The following is a 19,433-nucleotide window of genomic DNA, read 5'->3' as shown; positions in this document are numbered from 1 at the left end:
TGTTCTCATCCCAGCACAGGATTGGAGCGACATGATTCGATGATTACGGCAGGTTTTGCACGCTTTTAGGGATGCAAATTTGACCTTACGCCTCAGCAAGTGTTTTTTTGCCAAAGTCAGTGTGGAATACCTGGGTTTCCGTTTGACCAGTGGACAGATGCAGCCTGGGGAAGATAAGGTAAATGCTATCGCCCAGTTTCCAACGCCTAGGAACGTGCACGAAGTCAGGAAATTCTTAGGACTGAGCGTTTTTTTTCGGAAATTCATCCCCAAGTATGCTATGATTGTTGAACCATTAACGAGGTTGACAAGGAAAGATACGGACTTTGATTGGGGAGCTCAACAAGAGAGCTGCTTCCAATACCTAGAGGAAAGTCTGACGACAAAGCCCGTGCTGCAGCTTTTCGACCCTAAATCAGAGACTGAGCTGCATACCGACGCAAGTTCAAAAGGGCTAGCAGGAATGTTGCTGCAACAAAAGGGGAATAAGTGGCACCTTGTCTATTGCGTGAGCAAGAAGACAACTGAGAGAGAGAGAGCAACTACCAGTCAACAAGATCGGAACTCATGGCCATCATTTGGTGTGTGGACAGATTGAGATCTCTACTGCTGGGCATCCACTTTACCGTAGTTACGGATTGCCATGTCTATCTATTGTCTATCTTAACGCACAACGAACACAGAAGCCCCAGATTGCAAGATGGTACGACCTGATACAGGGGTTTGATTTTTCCATCAAGCATCGACCGGGATCGCAGATGCTACATGTTGATTCTCTCAGCCGAGGCCCTGTAGATGAGCCAGTGGACACAATGGACTCTCTCCTTGAAGATTTGAGGTCTGTCTCTCCTGCGACCTTGCTGACCAGGTATTAGCCCTACAACGGGGAGATGAGAAGATATGCGAGCTATTGGCAATATTAGGGAAGCCAGAACACTGTCGTACCAGGGACGAGAAAGCAAGAGTGAGTGCTTACACCCTAAAGGATGGTCGACTGATGAAAGAATTTGAGCAAGACGGAGAGAAAACAAGCAAGTTTGTGTTGCCAAAGGCAATGCGAAAAGCAATAGTGATTCAGTGCCATGGCCAGCTGGGACATTTCTCGGTAGACAGAACTGTAGCAAAAATTCAGGAAGCATATTGGTTTCCTCGTATGCGTAACTATGTGCGGAAGCATATTTCCCAGTGTTTTGAATGTATTTTTAACAAACTTCCTGATGGGAAAAAAGAGGGACTCCTTCATCCCATTCCACCTGGAAAACGTCCTTTTGAAACTGTGCACCTGGACCATATGGGACCATTTGTGCCAAGCAGGAAACGCAATCAGCACCTTTTGGTCATTGGGGATAAGTTCGTAAGACTTTTTCCTACGCGAGACACATCATCTAGACATGTACTGAGTGCTCCGGAGGAATTTATCCTAGAGAGAGGGCTGCCAAAAACTCTTATCTCAGACAGGGGTAGTTGTCTTATCTCAAAAGCGTTTGATGAATTTTGTAGGACACGAACTATTCGACATGTGCTGAATTCCTCACGGCATCCCCAGGCCAACGGACAGGTGGAGCGAGTGAACTGGACGGTACTACCAGTCATCACCACAGCAATGGAGGACCCTGAACACCGCGATTGGGATAAAAACCTCAAGCAGGAAGAGTGCAGCCTAAACAATGCTATAAACAAAACTACAGGGAAGACTCCTTTTGAACTTCTCCATGGCTACAAGCCAACCTTTTACGGGATTGCACTACGAGAGCTTGCGGCAGAAGGTGAGGCTACTTGGAGTGAACCAGGCGAGCTGAGGGCAAGAGCGCGACAGCGTCTGCTGGGCAACCAACCAAGACTCAGCCCAAGTATAGAGGACCCCTGGTCATTACCCAAGTTTTGCCTGCGGATACCTACAGAGTAACGGAGCTCAATCCAAGTTCAGGTAGCTGTTTCGCAACTACAGCGCACGTCTCCCAACTAAAGAGTTGGTCGGCAACAACCAAGACAACTCATCTTGAAGACGATGCTGACTCTGAAGATTCTGAGGATCCGCAAGAAGAGCTTCCTGCTGCTAGGAGGCCGGTTAGGCACCGTACACTACCGGCTCGGCTGCAAGATTATGTTGTGCAATAGTATGTACTTTTAACCGTTGTAAATGACATTTTAATTTTGTTTAGTTTTGTCTTTTGGACTTAACGAGGACGTTAAGACGAACAGGACGGCCGAATGTAGGCAATTCTCCTCCGCTCGTTACTGGCGCCCCCTGTTCCGCGAGGGTGAGAGCGAAGCTATTGCAGGACTGTGTGTGTGTGGCGCGTTTGCGGATGAGTGCGGCCTGTGTGGCGATGTTTGTAACCATTTTGGAACATTAAACCACAACTCCTTTATACAGCGTGAGTGGAGAGCATTTAATGTGAAGTTTTAGAAGATAACAATTCGGTAATGTGATTGCGTGTACTTGAACCTGCGTGTGTCTGATGACCAGGTGTGGCATTCCTTTGACTGTTGCGGCAAAATATTTCTGAAAGAAATATGGTGATACATTTTTTTCTTGTTTCCGGATAACTGATGCTTTGCATGACCTTGACATATAGAATCTCCTTCTCATATGTCCACTTTGGACAGGATCTGCAGTATGAGGGCTGTTCACCGGTGCAATTGGTCCAGCAGTTAGCCCACTTCCTTTGTGTTGTGGGGAGCCTCACCATCACTTGCACAACAGCGAGGACCCTAGCATGGACCCTGGCATCCATGTCCGTGCGTCCGCATGTCCGTATCGATTGCAACGAAAACAGGGCATGACATTCGCAATACAGGGCCGCACATCCGCAGGGATACACTGTTAAAAAAGACCGTAAATTTACGGAACGGCGCCCGCGGAACCAGAGCTTCTCTTTTTCATTGCTGCTCCAATTCCGTAGCGGCACATGAACCGTTGCTATCCCGTCGTCTTTTCCGGGAATGAGTAGAGCAATATCGCCGAAAATGAAATATTTTGTTCAGACCACGTCACGATTACACTAGCAGAAATATGGAAGACGATACATCTCTTCAGCGAAGCACATATTTACCGTTTTTAAGTGATCCAACAGTAATATCGCAGTATTCGGGCGTAACTTTTTGCTCGGATGAATGTGGAAGCTCAAAGACGCCGGCGTCTCGCCGTCAGCGAGTGCACAGCGCGGAGCAATACAGCATTGTCACCTGAGCCGCTAACCGGAAGCCCGCGAAATTCTTTCCTCGTAGACGCATGAGACGCCCCGTGAAGTTTTAAGTGTTTGGAAGTGCATCTACTGTTTGGTCTTTGGCCGACTGTACCCTCGCAAAGCAAAGGTGAGTTGAAAATCTGTTTCGTTGTTCCACTACTATACCAAGTCAAATACGAGCACCACTTGTAAGCATGGTTGCAAAAATTGTTTCGTTGCATACGCGTCTCAGCAACGGTGTGCAACAGCAGGAAAGCAGTGTCTGTGTGTGTCACTGTGTGTAGATCATGAGTAGAAACGTAAAGAGTTGCCTAACGTTCAGTCGTGCAGGGGGAGGCTACTGAAATATTTTGTGTTTTGCTGTGATCTCGCACTAAAAATTGAAAAAATGTTGTGACTCTATTTCCCCACTTGGAGCTGGAGTAAACAGAATTCCTCTGTTGTGAAAGGTTCACCTGAAAGTGTCCCAATTTCCAAAGTGGATATCATTCCGATATGGCCTGTTATACTTTCCACTGAAATCTGTTGCATTTCCACTATAGGAAAGCTTCCTGTCTGCAAAATTCCGATCCTCTACAGTTTGCATTTCTTCAAAGAGGTCATATTTCATAGTCTTTCCAAACAAATGTACCTTTCACTAGTCAAAGCGGCGTCAAAATTTTCACCAGTAGCGGTTTCATGCTCGCACAGCTGAAGGCTGTTTATAAATGAATCCCTTTTTTGCACTCTCTTGGTAGGTGATATACGGGTGCACTTTGTTCCTGCAGAAATTTTCTTCTCATCGAGCTCTTTTCGACCATCTGCTATCACATGAAGATTTTGGAAGTGCATGGTGTTCCTTGTGCCATAGAGGGACGTAATGCTGCTTCCAAGAACACCAATTATTTGTTTCTAGGTGTATTTAATGGATGAGTTATCACTTCGCTCTATGGTTGCTGGTGCTGAGAAATGCCTCGATGATATTTTCATTGGTAAAAATTGACTGTGGAAACAAGGTATAGTGCATACATCTCTGGATGCCACTTCGCCGTCTTGCTTGGGGCTTTAAGCGCCATTTTTTGTTTTCCTTTCCTGTTTAGATGAGCCAACATGTGTGAGTGCACCTTCACCAATCCCACAAATGCCTCTGCTCTCACGAATTTATTACCCTTGGGAGAGCCTCAGCAAGACAGTACTTGATACATTGGAAGCAGACAATGTTCTGCTTCCCTCTCAACGACAGGAAGGGGCAAACATGGCAGCGTCATGGCCCTGCATATCCATTGAAGGTGGGAGGCACTCCTGAATTTATTCACAGGTATATTTGTTGTCAGCATCGCTTACCTGGATAGAGTACAGCAGATGTAAAAAAAATGTTGTGACAAGCATTGAAATGTTGTAGGAAAACATCACATACTGCTAAAATATAGCATTTAGAAAGTCAGGTGATGTAGTAAAGTAACAAAAAACTGGTTTGGAAGTATAGATGTTGCTGAAAGCTTAGATTAGCTGCGGCCTGTCTTGCAAGAACCTTCCTTATATTATACTACATATTTACTCGGCTGGTACGATACATACTGCAGTAAATGCAGCAGGCGGTATAACACATACGTATAGCAGAGGCCATATCAACTTCTAACCTTTCAGAGACATTCATATGCTTCACATATGGTGGTGTCTCTGCCATGCTGAACTTTGCTCATAAGCATGTTTCACGGGTGAAAAAAAATCCCATCTATGTGCTCAAAAATGTATTGCGTCACTTGCAGTGGCGGACGTGTAGTGTTCGTCATAAACTTATTTGGAATAGTTGGACTTGTCTCAAACGCTTACGCCGCTGAGCTGTAAAAGTAAAAATGACTCGCATTCGATATGTTAAGGCAGCATCTTAACGGAAGGTGTTTCGTGACATGCGGAAAGCGAGTTTTGGAGCAACTCTCCTCATCATGGATGGGGGTTAAATATTGTGGGAATCGATGTTCTGAGGCTGGAACACATAGAAAGGACACATGCGTACAAAGTCTCATGTGCCTAAGAAGTGCGAGGGAGATCGTAAGACAAGCCTTCATCGTCAATGTAGTTTTTATTTTTAACCATTTTCAGTTTTTATGGCAGCCATTTTTTAGTACTTTATTCATACCACTTGCACTTACTTAACCAGATATTTTTCGAAAGTACAGTGCCAGATGCCGTCCCACATCCATGTTCGGCACTGCTTTATATAAACACCGCTGAAAAACAGAAAAAAAAAATTAATGAGGCACAAACAGATAGGATAGCACACAAGCTGGCAAGCTTGCAGACAAGGTGAGTGACGACTGAAGCCCGAGCAGCGGGACAAAACCAACAATAGCTATTTTGTTGTTGTTGATGAGTGATGATTTGGGTATTTTTGGCGCATTGACAACTATGGTCATAACGTGCCGGTGCAATGATTAGAATGGACTTGTTAAAAGAAAACACCATGTTGAGTCAAAACATCTCATGAATTCATAAAACCCATCATTCTAAATCTACAAAATGTTTTACGAGTTCAGATGTCCTTCAACAAATTAAATTCTGCGCAAAAGGGGAAGATAGCTTCGTCACCCAACAAGAGAGCCGCAGTGCAGTGATAAAGGTATTTGTAAAACGCACTGAAATTATTTTGACGACGTTTGTTACGAGTAAATGTAAAATGGACAGAGGATCGCTACAATGAGCATATTCAGATGGTTCCTCCCCTCGAAGCAGGCACCGGTCGGCCTAAATTTTAAGGCGGATTCTTAGGCGTTATTGTACCAGACACTGCGGCCGGCCGTATAGGTACTAGGTGCAACACTGAATATTGGGCTTTGCTCTCTGCACTTTATTTTCCGTCTGCCGTTCCCAAAATTCTTGCCATTTTAGGTTGACCGCTTTATTCACGGCTTACCTATGACCCTCATAGGGCATTCCAAAGGGAGTGATGTCAGCAGAAAGGGTCGCTGCAGCAACAGCCCGATCTGCACTCTCGTTACCATGTATACCAGTGTGACTTGCAGTGTTGTGCGTAGCGGCGTTACTTGTAGCGGCACTACTGTAATCGCTACATTTTTCAGTAGCGGAGGTGTAACTCCGCTACATCTGTTATTTGTAGGACAAAGTAATTTCCGCTACAATTTTGAGTAGCGGAACAGCCTCCGCTACCGCTACTTTTGAGGGAGAAACTAAAATAAATTAGACGCTAGAGTACGTCTAGTGAACTCGCTGTCAGATCATGTAAGTCAGATCAGCAAGTCGAGTCGCGTCGTCGTTCAGCTCTCGTCGTTCAGCTCGCTGGCGTATATATGGCACGTATTCATAAGCCATCGGCGAGAAAGTAGCGGAAGGGTAATTGCGCCACATTTTTTGGTAGCTGTAGCGGTATCGCGCCACATTCGTAGATTTGTAGCGCCGCTAGTATCGCGCTACTTTTAAATAGGGTAGCGGGTAGCGGTATTTCGATACCTAAATTGAGTAGCGGGCACAACACTGGTGACTTGGCACCCAACAGAACTCCATGTGGTAATACCTGTTGAGCACCACGCTAGCCAAATATGGTGCTCCTTGTACCAGTTTTTTTTTCTCTGTTTTGTGTACATTACATATGGCCTGCAGACTGGAGGGAGAAAGGTTGTATATATTATGGAGGATTTTAGATGAGTTTGTAATATGAAATTTAAAGCTAAGATCACTGCGTAAACCGCTGCTGCAAATACTGATGCCACATTCTTCAGCCAAAGAGATTGTGTACATGTACCTGAGGCCGTAGCACATGGTACTGCAGTACTGGAGTTTGAGCCGTCCGTATATATGTTTCGATGTGTCCTGTAAAGCTTGGTTTGGTATTTTTAAATTCCTGCTGCAATACTTGCATAGGGGTTTCACGCTTGTCATTTAATAATGAGCAATTGTACTCTGGTGAAGACTGCCACAGAAGAATCCACGCAGGAGAACTTTCGGTTTTGAGGGCGTACATTGCCCCAAGGTAAAGTCAACGCCCTTCTAGAGACCACTCTTTAGCTTGGGCGTAAAGGCTTTCAACCGGAGAGGTTCTGAGAGCACCTAGTATCAGCCATAGCCCTTGATTGTGTACCGAGTGACGACCTGAACAGTGCACAATGCTCACATAATTGAGTGTTGAGTGGATTGTTTGTAGTGTATACCCTATGCAGCGTTTTCCTATCTCCTTCCCAAGACCTGTGTGCCATAATTTTTATTAAATTTAGAGATTTCATACATTTAAGCTTCAAGCGTTTTACGTAATGCAGAAATGTGAGCTTTTTGTCGAATACGATACCAAGGAATTTGTGTACAAACTGAACAGGAAGATCGTGGGTATCGAGTTTTATGGTCGGTGGCGGAAACACTGCCCTAACTCTAGAGAACTGGACGGGGACTGTCCTCTCTGGTGAAACTTTAAACACGTTGTTCAAGAAAAGGCCAAGAGACCGGTTCGACGCTTACTCATAACTTTTATCTCGTCAGTGTACCAATGGCATCCCCAGACAACACAACCAATCGTAAAGTTCCACGCTTTATAAAGCACACACACTTTCCCATCATCGTTCTTGTCTTCTACGAATCCGATTCAAAAAAGACGAAATCAATCCGCAACGCCTGTTCTTGGAAAACCATTTCACTAGTCTATTGACTGCTAGTTGCACTTGTCGCTCAACTATTATTCGGGTTGTGGAGCTACAAGATAACCGAATATCATCCACATACAAAATGTACTTTATGGATGGTTGGACGGCAATAGGTACAGAATTGATCTTGAGCAGAAGTAGTGTGACGCTCAAAACAGACCCCTGTGGCACGCTATGCTCTTGCAAAGATGGGCATGACAGAGTTGTTCCAAATGTTCTGTCTCCGAGGAAATCCGCAATACGTATAAGAAGACAAAGCAGTGGAGACCTAACCGTATACCATGCCACAAAATAATATCCTAGGCTTTTCCTAGATCGAAAAATCAGACAGACAGTGGCGTTTTTGCACAAATGCCTCACGGTTGGTCCCCTGTAGACGTATCAAACGATCCATCGTCGAACGTCCGGATCGAAAACAACATGCAACATAGCTAGACATTGGCTCCCTTTCAGGAAATGGACCAGCCAGTCATTAACCATTCTCTCTAACGTGTTGCCAAGGCAGCTTGTAAGAACTACGGGTCTGTAACTGCTTGGATTTGAAGCATCCTTTCTAGGTTTCAGGAACGGAATAACTGTAGCCGTTTTCCAGATTCCGACTAATAATGGACTAATAGACACGTGCTGGGTACCGTACCATACGTGTCTACTAATCGGAAGAAACATTATGGCAGGATCTGTAGATTTCAAACCCGCTGATTCCAGACAAGTATGGGCTTGTACAGGATCGTGCACGTCAGCCAATCTCTCTTGACGATTCCAAAGACTCCCCGTGGAATGCCATGGACGCGAGAAGTGGGAGCCTCTCTTTCGGCGTACTCGAATCGGGGGTAGAGACACCCGGAGCGTCCAATAAACAGCGAAAATAGATCTACAGTGCTACGGTCCTTGCTCACTGATACCCCTTCCGGCCTTCTGCTGATGCGATGCACAGCTAAGACATATTGGCTTAGTTTGTAACTATAGTAACATTGGAAGGGGCAACTGCAGCTGTGAGGACTTCTCCTCTTAAACGCGAATGGAATGGAAAATATTCGAATTCGTTGCTAACGTTATACGAGTTGTTCACTATGAGGAGGGCTGCATGGTGCTATTGTGTCTCCATTAAAACACAACACTTCGCGCAAATAACCTCCGATACCTATTATGCGCATGTTGCCCACTAATCAAAAAGCATGATACTAGTTATAAAAATAGTACACTTTCTCCTAAGGGGTGCAATTTTCCAACATAGTAAGTCCGTCTTTGGCTACCGAGCCCACGCTTTGGAGGCCGTCCTGTCGGCGCTGAGCAGAAAGTATGTCCACACAGCAAATGTCATCCACACGGGCGCTTGTCGTCTGCTTTCACGTATCGCAGTGACGCGAGAGAGAAAAAAAAGGTTGGGGTCTCACGCTCCTGGTGCGCGAGTGACGCTTGTAGCGAGTTCAGTGAGTGCTGACCCAAAACATTCGCACTCCGGGGTGCCTACTTAAGAACCAGTTGGTGTCTAATAAGTCACCCCTTGTCTGTGGGCGCTGAGGACATTGCTTCTTGTGCTGCTGATATTGATTGGGTACACTCTAAGAAAAAAAAGGAGTAAAACGGGGAGTAATTGCAGCTTCTACTCCCCTTGATTGCAGTTACTCCCCATTTTAGTCCCCTAACCCGATATTTAGTCCCGACATTTACTCCCCAGGACTGCAAATTGTCACTGAACTTCGCGAATGGTCTCGGGAATGCAACAGTCTACGTATATATCTGCCCTGGATCAATTTCAACGGCATAAGGCTGTATAACCCAGACAACGTAGCAATTTTCCAGCCACACAGAGTAAGAAACAGTTAGCGCAACTTTCTTCGCAAATTGTGCCCTATGTATTGCGCAAGATTTTATATCACTCGATATATCACGGTGGACGGTTTGCTTCAAAGTATTTTCATGCACGCACACGAATTATGTACCCGGGATTCTTACAACACCTCGTCAAATGCAGTCTCCGCTCTGTGACATTCATTTACTCCCGTGCATTTACTCCCGAAAGGGACTATTTTTGTGGCAATGCATTTGGTCCCCGAAAGGAGTAAAAGTACTCATTTTTTTTCTTAGAGTGTATTTATGGAACACAAACTGCCCACATTTCCAGTAAATTACAGGCAATATTTCATAGAGACCCCAATCACCGTCATCTCAACAGTATCGTCACACTGATCATGATGTGGAGATGCGATCTAGACCTGTTGGTGCTGATTCACTTTTGTTGTCCTTGGCCAACGACAGAAATGACGCACAGAGCAAGATGAATGCCCCACTATGAACAATGTTTATTTGCACTCGCACATGCAATCTTCGTTTGCTTCTAGCATTCGTGCGCCCGCTCCCCTCTGATCTGTCATTTGTGTCGTCTACCTCTCGAAGAACTAAACTACAATGCTTTGCTGGATTACATTTCTTAATTGGCACGCAGGGAAAACTTGGCAGCATCACTCATTACTACACGCTGTCCATTAAACGTAAAAATCTTCGCTGCATTGACACAATTGTTATTCGCTGTACTTACTGCACCTTCTACAAGCAGATTCCTGTCATGTTCATCGAATTCCGCAGCTGTCGTCTGTAACAAAAAATCTGTGGTCAATTACTTCATGTTATGCGCACACACAGATCCATTGGGTATGCAGGAATCAAGCTATAGGACAGCCAACGGCGGAGCGACTCGGCGTTTTGGTCTCTCATTTCTGTGGGATATCGATAAGATGAACTTCTCCGATTTACCTTAGAAGCGTACCGTCATATGCGTAGAAGCAGAAGCGAGCAAAAACGCGTTGCTTCACTGTACTAGCTCTACGACTTCCATAGACCTTGCATGGACCATGCATTCATTCGTGCTGCCTTGGGTTGGATAGATGCTCGTCCGTTGAGTTTGAGTAACTTTACGACTGCGCATGGATTATGCAACCGGGACCAGCGTTTGGACATTTGAATTGACCACTTGGACACATTGACTGCACACAAACTATATCGAATGTCACGACCCATGTGCAATGTTTGTAGGTCTTTCCATCTTTATCATTCCTGCACACACACGTACATGTGCAAGCACTAAACAGGACCCGTATACAGAATATTGAACTTGGCCCTGCTTCTATACTTTTTGCATGAGCTAGATATACCAGTATATGCACCTGGCAAATGAAACTCAGTTGAGCATATTGCAATCTACTGACCGTCGCAGGAGTTTACGGAACGCAAACTGCACATGTGCCACTGGATTGGCCAATGTAAAATGGTCCTTTCTCTCACTCTCACGCGTCTCCTGTCATTTCCCCTCAGACGTGACATTTTGTCGTCATTATTGTGTCTCTCGTGTCAGAAAGTATGTTTCGACATGCGTGAGGAAAAAACAATTCCCTCCCAGCTCGTACAACATTAACCTGTTTTGCGACGTTGATACGAACTACGATTTTAATTGGGAGCACGTTCGTGTCTACCTCACATGATCATGTTCAAACGGCCACTGGCGTTGCAGTCGGAAAAAAAAAGCGTGCCCCCTCACGCTCTAATGTCGTGTTATGATGGCCAGTCATCTAGTGTCGTTCTCGGGCTCTCACTAGACGTCGTGGGAGCAGCTTTGTATACAGGGTGTCCCAGAAAACATGTCATTGAATTATACTAAAGAACTATATCACCTAGAGTAATGCGTTGAACGACATTCGTTCTTACTGGGTTTTTGTCCCCCCCCCCGCCCTGATGTGAATGTCGTGTAATTATGTAAATTTTTGCGAGCTTAAGTCGGGATTAAGTCGTATATATATATATATATACAGGGTGTCCCAGAAAACGTGTCATTGAATTATAATAAAAAAACTACACCACCTAGAGTCATGCGGTCGATGGCATTTGTTCTTGCTGGGTTTTTGCCACCTCCTCATGTGAATGTCGTGTAACGTAAGTTTAATTATGTAAATTTTTGCGAGCTTAAGTCGGAAATTTGCCTAGTAAAGGTCACTTTTTTACCCCACCAATGTGAAGAGCGTGTTTAATTTAGTCAAATTAATTATAATTGACAGGGATATTCAGGAACTATCCCATCGGAAAAAATAGCCGAACATCATGCTCTACGGAGGTCGCACAGAATAGCGCACGATGAATTTTTCAGCGCAATCTTTGTCAGTCCGACGAAAGGATGTTGGAAACCCAGCCCTCCCCGACATCGCAGAAATAGATAAAGCAGGCACGGCTTATCACGTCCGACTTTCGCTGGGATAATGCTTTCCCTCTCCTAATTTTAGGACCTCCTTTCGTCGCACTGAGAGCGATTGCGCTCAGAAACTCATCGCGCGCTTGGTCCGATGCTCCGAAAAGCATGATATTCGGCTATTTTATCCGATGGGATAGCTCGTGAATATCACTGTGAATTATTATGAATTTGAGTGAATTCGGCACGCTCTACATATTGGTGGGGTAAAAAAGTTACCTTTACTTGGCAAATTTTCGAGTTCAGTTCGCAAATATTTACATAATTAAACTTGAAGTACATGACATTCACATTACGAGGTGGCGAAAACCTAACAAGAACAAATGCTCTTGACCGCATGATTCTAGGTGGCGTAGTTTTTTTATTATAATTCAATGACACGTTTTCTGGGACACCCTGTATATATATATATATACAGGGTGTCCACGCTAAGTGTGAACATATTTTTAAAAAATATATCAATCACTTTTTTTGAGATGAAATCAATTGCAATATAGCATATGCTGAAGGGCACTCCCTAGGGGGGCATTAACAGACTCCTAAGGCAATGTCTTAATTAACTTTCAATAATTAACTTTTTAATGATAAAAGCTACGAAGTTGCTCCAATGAGAACATCTGATCTCTTCGGTCACCAGATACCAGACATGTACAAGATACTCAAAACTGTATTTAAGATAAGATAATAAATACTAACGTTAGAACGTAATTAAGATAGAGTATAAATACATGAAAATTAAAGTAATTAAGATAGAGTACAAAATACTTCAAAAAGTATTTGAAATACAATTAAGATACTCGAGTAGCCCTCGCAAATAAGGCAGTCTTGTGTTTTAAGCATACACTTTCTTTGGCCGCAGTAGCAATTGCATTTCAAAATGGTCGTCTGACATCTTTCCCCTCTTCCTCTGCAAAGCATTGCCCGCAATATGGAACAGACGTTCCACAGGTGCGCTGGAAGGCACAGCGACGTTTTAAGAAAAGTTCACGTAGTCGAGGATTTACTTCATCAATGCCGTGATTTCGGCGTCCTCGTCGTCCATGTACCTGTGCACCGGAACCGGTCCACTCGTCACCGGAAGACTCGTCACAGGATAATTGGTCACACCGGCCTTCTGGTACGAGGCCTTTTGTCAAGGGGGGCGATTCGTCACCGGAACACTGGTTGCAAGGTTGACCCCGTTCCAAAGGGATGCGTTTCACCGTGTTTTACCAAAGTCCAGTGCCCGACCCGCACTTCCGCGAACCCGGATTCCGAAGACCGCTGACCGTACAAATTTCACGTCTTTGCTAAAGGCACGGAGAGCATGGAAGTGAAGAAAACTCAGCGTGGGGCTCCGTTGCTGGGGCGCGGACAAAAGCTGAGAGACTAACCAAGGTTAGGTCAGGAGAGCGTTTCACTATTTCACACGTTGGAGAGTGGGTCAGTTCATGTAGAATATGCACTCGTCGAGACTGACCAAGGTTAGGTCAGGAGAGCCTTTTACGTATTTCACACGTTGGGGAGTACGGTGCGGTGAGCAGGTGGCAGGTTCACTGTGACGATTATTCCGGCGTGACGGCAGTTCCTCGTACGAGATGCCCTGTGACGAGTTGGCCTCCTTGACGAGTTCACCTATGACCAGTTGGCCTGTGACGACCGGGCTTGTGACGAGTTCTCCTAAACCCACCTGTGCACTTCTTGTACAGCGCTGTTGTCCCTTTCCGAGCCTCCGAAGACAGTGCTGAACTCCAAATGAATAGAGTACACGACGTTATCCTTACAGCATACAAAACGGTTCTTATGGGCGACCAGACAGCCCGTCGCCACAGAAATAAAGGCGACAACCTGAACGGAATGGACGCGGAATGATTTTCTACTTATCCTTGAACGCAAAAAGTCACCGGTCACTGGTCAATGTGGCACGTCGCCGCTATGTGACATGAGTCACCTAAACCCCGCGCACTACGCAAGCCGCCGCTGTGTGATAGGAGTCATCAAAACACAAGTCCCAAAAAGATGACAAAGAGATACCACATCACTCCACTAAGTATATTTGACCCAAGACAAAGCAAACTTCAAGCAGGTCCCTGCTCGGCGAGGTCAGAATTCGGCGTCACCGCGTCAGGGCACACATAATAGAACCCTCTCTCGCCAAGGATTAGTACACACGGGGCAAGATCTCTAAATGGAGACTTGCAAGAAGGGCCAATGTCCGGGTCAAGTCCGAGGGACTCAAGAAATTTCCACAGAACAAGCAAGATAATTGAAAGTTTGAGAGGGAGATCCAAAATATGTAATTAGAGTATTGAGTAGAAAATACCACTAAATGTATTTTAAATAGAGTACAAATACATAAAACAAAAAGTATCGAGTAGAGTACCAAGATACCGCAAATTGTATTTAAAATACAGTATTTTAAATACAATACTCCAAATACGTACAAGTCGGCCAGATACCAAAACCGTTTTCAGAACAAAAATCCGTTCGGTAGATCGTCCGCAAAAAATTCGTGAAGGAACGCCATTTTTTCTTTATTTGGTTTATTGGCGCATCTTCAAAGAAGCGGCTTTCCTTTACCCCCAGTGTGAGAGCGTGAAAGAACACAGTGCCGCCTCATGCGTCGAAGATTAGCTTTTACTTGCGGAAACAAAACAAAAACACAAACCTATCGGATGACTCTATCGCGACTGCCCTTATCTTGGGCTGCATTTTCTGTTTTCTTTTAATCTTTTTCCAGGTCGCAAGAGGCGATTTTGTGCTCTTTCATCCTCTCATATTGGGGGCGAAGGAAAGACGCGTCTCTAGAGATGCGCAATGAATAAAATAAAGAAAAAATGGCGTTCCTTCACGAATTTTTTGCGGAGGATCTATCGAACGGATTTTTGTTCTAAAAACAGCTTTGGTATCTGGTGACCGAAGAGATCAGATGTTCTCATTGGAGCAACTTCGTAGCTTTTATAATTAAAAAGTTAATTATTGAAAGTTAATTAAGACATTGCCTTAGGAGTCTGTTAATGCCCCCCTAGGAAGTGCCCTTCATCATATGCTATATTGCAATTGATTTCATGTCGGAAAAAGTGATTGATATATTTTTAAAAAGTCTGTTCACACTTAGCGTGGACACCCTGCATATACAGGGTGGGTGCAGATAAAGTAGCCCCACATTTTTGCATTTTTGTCCGGTGTTGCATGCTTAGCGCATGAACTTCCGGTGGCGGACACATTTATCAGATAAAAACTAGCAAAAAAAATTTGGTAACCCAACTAAAAGTAACAAAAAGTTATCAAGGCAAAGGTTGCACTCCGTGCATCCCGATTTTCCTATGCAGAAGGCAGTATGGCGGTCATGGCACAGTTGCCAGATCTCGTTTTGTTTGTGTGTCGGTGGCACCCCTAGCGGTAGGGTGATGCTACTGTGCTACACTGCAATTTCCCATTGGAAATACACGGAGCGAAGTTAACGTTGCTAACGACTTTATTGCGCAGAGTTTGGTTACTACGATTCTTTTCTCGATTTGCTACTGCATAAACGCGCTGTCCTTCGCCGCCGGAAGTTTGTACGGTATGCAGGGAACGCGCTATGTGCGAAAATGTGGGACTACTCTATCTGCGCACTCTCTCTCTCTCTATATATATATATATATATAAGTTCAAAAAAAAAAAAGACGCGGGAACAGCTGTTATGGAAGTTCAGTGGCACTGTCGAAACGTCGACGCCTTGCCCATTTTACTTTTTAACGTCTCCCTATGTAATAAACTAGTGTTTGTAACTTCCCTAAAATCTGTTTCGCGTCTTCTTCTTTTTTTTATGAACTTCTGTAAAACTCCTTGGCCGTTTGATAATCCTTTTACCTATATACAGGGTGTTCAAAATTAAGCTTTCACTAGCACTTTATAAATAGGCGAACAAAAGGAAAACTGGTGCTATTTTTCTGTTCCTCGAGTAAGAAACAGGTGATACATAATTAGCAGCACCTGTTTTTTACACAAGTAGCGTAAAGTTATCATCCGGCTTCCTGGTGTTTTCAACTGTTTGACCAGCTCATTATATCTTTTCACTTTGAAAAGAAAGGTCCACCGTTCGAAACGTCTTGCCTATGTAATTTCACAAAGAATTAAGTGATGTCATCTCAAGGTATTCCTAGTGGTGCTCTGTGCGAACTTATTCTGTTTATTAATACGGCGCCGTCTGAATCATCAAGACACTCGAGAATGCGTATACAGGGTGTCCTCCTGGGGAGTGCCCTTCAGCATGTGCAAAAGTGCAATTGATTTAATCTCCGAAAAAGTGATAGATATGTGTTTTTTTTTAATATGGTCACATTTAGCTGGCCACACCCTGTATATACATATATGTTGATCGGATCATCACGTGAGATGAAACGTGGTTGTTCCATTTCACTCCTGAGTCTAAACGCGCATCAGAACAGTGGAAGCATCCGGGGTCGCCAGCTTCCAAGAAGCTGCGAAGCACCCCGTCTGCGGGTAAGGTCATGACCACGGTTTTCAGGGACAAGGCTGGCGTTGTTCATGTTGATTTTCTGCCTAACGGTACCCCCTTCAATGCTGTATATTACTGCCAGGTTCTCAGGGATGTGCATAAGGCGCTGAAGCCAGAGCGGCCGGGCCTCATCACCAAAGGAGTCCTCCTCCTACAGGACGATGCACGCCCCCATACCGCGTACCTCACGACATGCACCTTACAGGAACTTGGCTGGGAGTTGCTGCCACATCTCCCTTACAGTCCAGAACTCGCCCCCCAGTGATTTCCATCTCTGCTGGCCACTGAAGGCGATCCTTGGAGTCTGCCACGGCAGCTGCGACGACGAGGTCAAGAATGCGGTCCGACCATGGCTGCTACGTGCCTGTAAGGATTTCTATGCTTCTGGCATCCAAGCTCTCGTGAAACGCTGGGACGAGTGCATTAGTGCAGCTGGAGATTATGTTGAAAAACAAAACTAATTTCTCGCCTGTAAGTTCATTTTACCTTTGTAAAAAAAACGAAAAGTCCCGTTTTGCCTTGAACGCCCCTCCCATATGTAAGAAACACTTACGCAGCACCTGGTGCAATGCATCACCACGGAGTACATTATTACCTGTCCCTTGCTTTCCCTAAAAACAGTGGTCGCTGCATGCCAAGGTACAAGAAACAGAAGATGACACTACAGAAATACAGTTAAGAGGTGGGGACCCGATACTCACCGAGTTTGTTAAGTAAAGACTGATCATGCACTCTGCGTACTGCGTGATAAAATCAACTGTCACAATATGGTCCAACAAAAAGGAAAAAATAAACACTATTGAGCTGCGAAGTAGTGCAGCATGGACGAAAACCGAGAAAAGGCGGACACAAGACTAGCCCTAATGCTGTGACTACGCTCTGCATGCCCCTCTCTCAGTTTCTATGGTAGTGTCCAAGGGCTTATACTTCTAATTTCTGCTCCTCCTAACATTTTTTTTTTCGTGATAAAGCTGACCGCACATTGTCTCCACACATATATACTTTATATATCTTCTCCACACACATATACTTTGTATATCTTTTCTTGTCAACGTTTTTTTTTACGAAGCATCGTGTCTATTTTGATACTTCATGAGCCGTGTTACCTTTCACTTCACCTCATTCATCAAGCCATTCGGCTTTTTACTCTGGGTTCTATTTCCGTTTCTTTTAAAATGAACAAATATAAATTGAAATTGACTTATCCTTCCGAATCATTCCAGTTTTAAACAGCAGCTGTTACCTTTGGGATATCCTCTCCAACCTTCTCGACGCAGAGATAACCGTTGTCACATGCAAAATCTATCAGCTGGAAAATAAAGAAGCGCACTGATTTATGTCATACACACACAGTTCTATATTCACCGGTTATTCCAACGACGGAACAAGACAAAGAGCAACTCCTCTAAGGCGCTCCCCTCCTTGATGAGAGTAATCAATATGAGAGTAATTTCTCACTTTTCGGCCCTCTTACGGCACTAGCATAGGGACCTTTAGCGAGTTGTTTGTGCCCGAAACGAACGATTGATTCTGCCGATTCGAAAAACGAATGGGAAGCGAACTACAGAGACTTTTAACAAATCGGAAAAATCGTTCATCTCCAAATGGATTCCTGATGGACTTGAGTAAGAACTGGACCATTGGCATCTTTCCTAAACATGACATATCGCGGTGCGCTTTCAGGCCTTCCCTTTGCGGAAGGCTGCTCTTCAGGAGGAGTACGCCTGTCACCGTCTTGTCAACGCTCTGCCAAGCAGACTCGGGCACTGTTGGGAGACTTAATCACACGTTGATGAATCACGGTGATATTAGAGGGAGTTTTGCTTTAAAAAAGGTTCATCACCCGTGTGCGAGCCTCTCTAGATCGTTACACCAAACAGGGAACGACACGGGGATGACCATTTTGCGTAGCTCTAATGCGCTTTGCACATACAAGCTTTCTCACACGGTCTACATGCTCTTACGCCACAACTGCTCGCCGATTCGTGTGAAATGCTCTAATGAATACGTCGTTACATCCAACAACTTACAGCAGAATATATGCGCACGTACATCGTCGGCACCAGTAAACATCTCGCAAACCCACTGCTGCTCCGCTACGGTAAACAACAGCCGCCATCTTGCTGCGCGATGTCAATCGGTCGTGCTCGCGGAATAAAACGAAGCGACTCAACGCGAGTGGGTCGTTCGTACGAAACCACGCTCCCCACGACTCCTTCCCTGATTCATAATGCGCATGCGCGACCCTCGCGGTTGTTTCGTTCATGCGAGAGCGACTCAGAAAAGCTCAACAGCAAGAACAACAGCAACAACTTTGTTACGAGATGAATGGGGAGTTTCATAGTCAGGGGCGATACAAGGTATATTTAAACAGGTAGCGTAACTCCCATAGGCCCCTGTGTCTTCAGAATGACGCCATGATGGAGACGGTCAGCGCCATCCATCCGTTGCGCGGACTACTACGATTGTAAATAAATGACGTCACAGACGACGTCACTAGTATGAATAATAAGTAGTGCATAATTATCCATGGACGTTTACATTGGCCCGGCCCACTTCGCTTGCCTTGTATTCCCTTTTCCGCGCCCAGTCAACAATACCAGACGAGAACACAGAAAAATAAAGCATATCAGATTTAATGAATCATATCAATTCCAAATACACAGTTATCACAGATTTTGACAACTCCAAACAGAAACGCATCGTGATGACCATAGAGAAATTAGGAAGGCTCACATAAGGCCCATTTCTCACCTAGAGCTATACGTATACCTAGTGATTAGACGTTTGCATTTATTCAGTAAGTTGCCGTTATAGGTCCATTGCAACAAAACACGACATCGTTGGTACACAGTTGGTTCCTGCTAACACTCACACCATCATGGCCGCTCGTC

At 44.8% G+C, this 19,433-nt stretch overlaps 1 long non-coding RNA gene across 2 annotated transcripts; it reads right to left on the bottom strand.

Annotated features, from left to right (window-relative positions):
* Positions 1 to 5,284: 5,284 nt before the first annotated feature.
* LOC135370721 (uncharacterized) lies at positions 5,285 to 18,636 on the bottom strand. Of its 2 annotated transcripts, none has more exons than XR_010415438.1 (4): positions 18,570 to 18,636; positions 17,783 to 17,848; positions 10,359 to 10,412; positions 5,285 to 5,401 (listed from the first exon to the last, which is right to left on the bottom strand). It is a non-coding gene; the product is annotated as an uncharacterized LOC135370721 (long non-coding RNA). The 2 variants fall into 2 exon arrangements; XR_010415440.1 differs by having other exon boundaries at positions 10,364 to 10,412.
* Between the last annotated feature and the right edge of the window lie 797 nt (positions 18,637 to 19,433).

This window comes from Ornithodoros turicata, chromosome 1 (genome assembly GCF_037126465.1).
Source record: "Ornithodoros turicata isolate Travis chromosome 1, ASM3712646v1, whole genome shotgun sequence".
NCBI lineage: Eukaryota > Metazoa > Arthropoda > Arachnida > Ixodida > Argasidae > Ornithodoros > Ornithodoros turicata.
The sequence above is the reverse complement of the archived record's forward strand: the minus strand, read 5'-3'. Positions and strand labels throughout refer to the sequence as shown.